The sequence below is a fragment of the Meleagris gallopavo genome, chromosome Z (genome assembly GCF_000146605.3).
Source record: "Meleagris gallopavo isolate NT-WF06-2002-E0010 breed Aviagen turkey brand Nicholas breeding stock chromosome Z, Turkey_5.1, whole genome shotgun sequence".
In the NCBI taxonomy this organism is placed as follows: Eukaryota; Metazoa; Chordata; class Aves; order Galliformes; family Phasianidae; genus Meleagris; species Meleagris gallopavo.
Genome location: NC_015041.2, coordinates 9,028,695 through 9,034,279, shown reverse-complemented (window position 1 = coordinate 9,034,279; position 5,585 = coordinate 9,028,695). Strand labels below are relative to the sequence as shown.

Here is a 5,585-nt window from a genome sequence, read left to right as displayed (position 1 = left end):
GGCCCTTGCAAATTATCCAGTGTATAAAACCAAGTTTTTCTTTAGCACTGCCTGTGCCTCAGTATGCAAGGAAGCCTTAACTGCTAGATGTTGGTATAGTATTTCTTTAGAGCTTGCTTTATTGATTCAAGGACAAACTAGAATTGGTACTTCATGAGGAGTTGGCAAATAAAATAGTGGGACTCTCTGAATTAAACAGAAGAGGAACTCCCATAAGTATGTAAAGCTGTTAAATCACTAAACACTGGAACCAGTGACAGCAAAGAGGTATCTCAAAGTTACGTGCCTGATGTTGCCACCAGGTTTTGTTTCTGGGTGGTGGTAATAAGGAAAAGAGACATGCCATCCTCTTAACTCTTTTATTCTGTTTGCACCCATCTTGTCTTTTCTTCTTGGACTATCTCCTGTTACAATGTCAAACTTATGATTTTGAATGGAGGCAGTCATCAAGATCGGTCAGTTAATGTTACTTAACATCATCAAGATATATCATGACTAGCTTGCTATTTAACTATATTTCTCTGCTCCCATCCTTTGGGTACCATTTCTTTTTCCTTTATTTAGAAGACATTTTGAGAACATATCATATCTCCCTATGCTTTAAATTATTTACTGCAAGCTGACTCTAATTCTTATTAAAACACTTGATTGATCCCATAGGGTTATTAAGGAAGATACTGCCACTGTGGTATATATGTTGAACAGTGTGCATACATGACTTTTCCAGACTGAGGATTTTTGTTAAATATGACACGGCATTATCTAGAAGTGAAAGCTTACATGGTATGTGCATTGAGATAGTGCAGACACTGACAGTGAAGGACCAGGCAACTCTGCTGTTTGTAACAGGCATTCATCTGCTGCACAGAATTTTAATAGGCTTAAATGACCTTCTGTCATGCAAATCCTTGAATTGTTCTCTGTAGTAATGGACAATTATTGTGTTCAGAGGTTAACGTTATGGTGGAGAAGAACACAGCATCATAGCAGGGAGATAAGTGTTTAGTAGTGGTTTGTTTTTGTTTTTGTTTTCTTGTTAAAAAGCAGATTACTTTTTTTTTTTTTCCTGTAGTACTTCTACTGCCACTCATTAAGGTTCAATCTCTTCCTCCCTCAGCTAGCCCAACAGGACATTATTTCAGCCACATCTAGACAAATTGTAAATGAAATAGGCACATCAGGACATATCTCTCCCTATTTAAGCCAATGTCTTGGCCAACATGACAAGATTGTGCTTTCTCAGTTTGGAGGACAGTGTGGGAGACAAGTAGAAGGAGGAGCTTTGAAGCATTCATGTAACTTCTATATTCTGTCAATAGGTCATACCCTTCAGTGACAGCAAGGACTCCTTGTACCTGCCTCCTGCCAGTCTGACACAAAAATTTCTCCCGATGGAAGTGGCAAAAGGACAGTACCTCTGGCTGTTTTCCTTTTAGTTACCATGCAGTAGGAAATAAATTACTTTTCCTTCCTGTAACATGGCCAGGGCAATTCAGGTTACTGTTTTTGCCTCCACATTGTGTGGCAGGACTACTAATAAAGCTAGTCTCAGGTGTGTTAGAAAAGCACTTGATAAATGAGGCAATTACAAAGGGCACAGAAATCGACGCTGATTTGCAAAACACATGATAAGGCATACAATGGTTTCTTGTTGGCACAGCACGTTCAACTGGCAGAGGGTGCTCAAGAACATGTATGCAATAGATTCAGAACCTAATTGCTACTGCTTTTTTTTTTTCTTTCCTTGTTTTAATAACTGCATGTAGTCTCCAGACTGCTTTAGCAGTCAATTTGGCAGAAATCTTAGGCTTGTTATTTAAGGCAGTTTTAGAAAATATTGCTACTGCATATTAGGATAGAAAATTGGGGAAAGCAAATAAAAGGAAGGATGACACATCTAGAAATAAATCTAATGAATAACAAAAATAAGTGACAAGGTGAAAATTAAAATTCACGTAAATGTATTCCTAATGAAAGACTGCTGGAGCTGTTTACTCAAACACATGAAAATATACACGTCATGAAGGTCATTAATAGCCTTGTAAGAAGGTGACCTTCAGCTAGATATGGGATCTATCGCACCACCAGCAGCATTTTCTTAGCTAGGCTGTAAAACCAAAGCTTGATTTACTCTGGCACAGCTCTCCAAACGCTTCGTTCTTGGGAACCTCTGCAGCATACCCTTTCTTTGCTTATATGGCGTTGTGATGTCTGCTATAAACTGTTTCAAATGTCAGAGGAAAATCAAAATAGAAGCCTCTGGTTATAGTTGGAAGGGACAGAGGGATTCTTTTCATGTTACAATGTCATATTTTGATGCTCTTAATGTGTTGCTAAGGGAAATGTATAGCAATGTGTGAAATATCTGAACTGACACAGACTGCAGCCCATGCAGAGACACTAATTGGCACTCTGAAGGCAGGAAAGTGATTGTATGATGCTATATTGTGGAGCTTCTACTGGACATGGTCAGCAGTGCCAGTACAGTAGCTGAGAACTGATTTGTTCAGTCTTTGAGATTTTCAAATTAAAGAGTACTCACAAGAGAAATATGTTCAGTGATTTCAGAATGTCTGACTGACAGCTCACACTAAATAAACTATCACGGGTGTAACTATTCGAGGAAGCATGAGCAGCCAACAGAGGTGAAAAGAAACCATTTTAAGAATATGCATTTTCTAAAAGCAAATGCTTACTTGACAAAAATGTTAAAACTTGAAAACATCTTTTTTTGCTTTCCTTCCCAGAAGTTTGATTGAGAAGCTCCAAAACACTCATTAGTATTGCCTAGTAGTAAAACATGCAGTGTTGGGGTTCTATTTCTGGATTTTTCATTTTGCATAGTTAAAAATATATATTTTGTTTGCTTGAAACATTTTCTCCCCTGCTTTCTGATTAACAGTAAATGTGTGCACAGAGCAGGAAATAATCTTCAATTTGCAGGACTTCCCAGAGTGGCTCATTACTGCCTTGGTCTAATGATAAAATTGATTACACTGATTTTACTAACTTCTTATAAACTATTAACAAATGTGCTGACAGCACAGTAGATACACTGGAAAACGCATCTTGTGAAGAAAGATAGACATGTACCCATCTCTTTACATTTTTAGGAAGTGCTAAATATGAATTGTACTTCATCCTTAGCTAACAAGTATAGGTCTGACCTCTTTGCCAGATGAAGAATCATTTTGACCTTATTACAATTGTGTCTGAGTAATATGATACCTCATTTGAGTACTACAATTTAATCCATCATTGGTTGAATAGCTACATGCTTGGAGGTAAAAAATGAGTCATGAACCTTCTTAGCACGTATTTATCTCTGTAACATTCTGTACTTCTCATAAATGTTGTACTTAATGCTGAGATATATCTATGAAATACACATCACTAACAGAGAGAATAAACTTTCCCTCTTTTTTAAAATGGCCTTTTGTGAATCAAGAGAGAACATCTTGGCACAGCCCTGTTTTTCATAGCAGGCATCAAAGGTGCTGATAAAGTGCTGTTATTAAAGTGACAGATGAGTGTTTTTTGAAATTTCTGTAAAAATGTGAGTGATAATATTACTATATAAAGTGGCATCATTAACTTGAGGCCTTTCCTTGGAGCTCCTGTAGCTGCTCATTAAATCACTGGTGCACAGAGTAAAAGCTCAGTTGTTTCTTCCTCTGAAATTGACAGGAAAAAATAGTAGAATGTGAAGAAGGTTTTGTACCTAGATTAACAGATAGGCTTTACTGTCAAAAGCTTATGGAAGATTACAAGAGCTGATGGACTGAAGGTAAAAGGGGATCAGATTCAAAAGAGGGGATACCCAGATCTTCATACATCAAGGGGATATTAGAGAAGTTGGCAGGTTTTGCACCTGAAAGTTTATTTTGACAAAAATCAGCAAAGTAAAACTTTCATCTACTGCCATATCCCTTATGGCTGTTCATCTAAATCATAGGGAGTCTGCCATTATAGGCTTCCAGATGTCTCAGACACTGCTGACGACCACTAAGTGTTAGACACAACCAGGCTCCACTTGTGTTCTGCAAGTTTAGCTTGATGTCACGGTAGCATAAAGCACTGTGGAAACAAATGAGCAAAACTGCAAAGAAATAAAACCCTTACTAGTAATGAATTTAGGATCTGTGAAGCGTGAATACTATACTAAGTATGAAGTGGTAACACACGAGTGGATAGCAGCCCCTCAATCTCTTGTGCAAGTGGCAGTATCCATACACATCAGCCAGACTGTCAGAAAGGACAAGTTGTCAGGTAAATGGTTCTCTTCTCTCAGAGTGCCAACCAGCTATGTCCTTTAGGGTGGGGATGTGCCCAAGAGTTGACCAAAATTGCATCTTTTCTCTCTAAGCTAAATAGGATTTTATTTATTTAATACATGCTTAATAAATCAAGAAATTTAACATCTAATGGATTTAAACTATGCACTAATTCTTGTCAAAATTTTAAAGTAATTTCAAATTGAAACTAGAATATGGAAAGAATGAAGCAGAGAATGGGGAGTGACATAAGTGTTGATGCACTTCAGTGTGGTCTTGAAAACAACTCTCTTCCCCCTCAAAATCTACCCTGAATTTTTGAGAAAAGTTTTTTTTATTTTTTAAATGATTACCTGGATGTAATTTTCAAGATGGAGGGAGGCAGACAAAATTATTTATTGAAGTATTCTTCAAATCAAGAAAAAAAATATATCAGTAAATAATGTTTATTATATATGACTGAAAAGTTCAGTTCCAGGAGAACCAGGTCAAATGTTGTAGCATGCTCCTTAGGTGACAAATAGATGAAGGTGGAGCACTGCCAAATGTGCTCTGTCTGCATGAGAATACATTACAGGTGAATCCATGCTGATACCCACAGCAAGCATGGAACAATGCAGTTGGAGATTCATTTAGTTGGGAAGCTGCAGCCAGCTCCTCAGTAATGATGGTAGGCTCTGGTATAAAGTGCTGTTAATATACTTCAGAAGTCATTGATATTCATTTGTGATAAAAGTAGCTGAAATGCAGATGTGATTTAAAGATATTTATGATATCAAAGAGCTCGAGTGCTGTTACGCATACACCTTTTTCTGAAAAGCAGTGCAAAAAAGTGCAAAGCTTAACAGTACTTAACAATCTAGCTTTTATTTTGCGCTGTATACTTTTTAAAGTTTCCAAAGTTGGCTGCTTAAAATCATCTTGAATGAATTTACTTTAGGATTCTTCTCCTGCTGTACTTTTGTAGTACTGTATTAGCACAAAGCCTGTCAGAAAGTTTCAGGCTTGATTTTCCTTCAACAGCTGAGCTCTGTTTAAGGAAGGAGAGAAGCTTCAGGGAACACTGAATCATTACATTTACCTGCAGGTTAATTCAGGATGATGAAAGGTTTCTCTGGTTTATATATGGACAGAAACCAAACTCTTCAGTTTAACCCATATTGCACTCTGATTTCTCATCTAGAACATATGCTGCTTTGATTCTGATAAATGGATATAAAACTTAAGAAATTTCAGATTATTTTTATAGCACATTTTTATATTAAAACACTTCAACTTAAAAATCTGCCTAGTTTTTAAAGAGAGACAAAA

The 5,585-nt window shown here is 36.9% G+C and overlaps 1 protein-coding gene across 3 annotated transcripts in view; it reads left to right on the top strand.

The window, feature by feature from the left end:
• ADAMTS12 (ADAM metallopeptidase with thrombospondin type 1 motif 12) overlaps nt 1-5,585 on the top strand; it is a 171,918-nt gene that overhangs the window by 121,998 nt on the left and 44,335 nt on the right. The gene's annotated exons all lie outside the window — the stretch shown is intronic.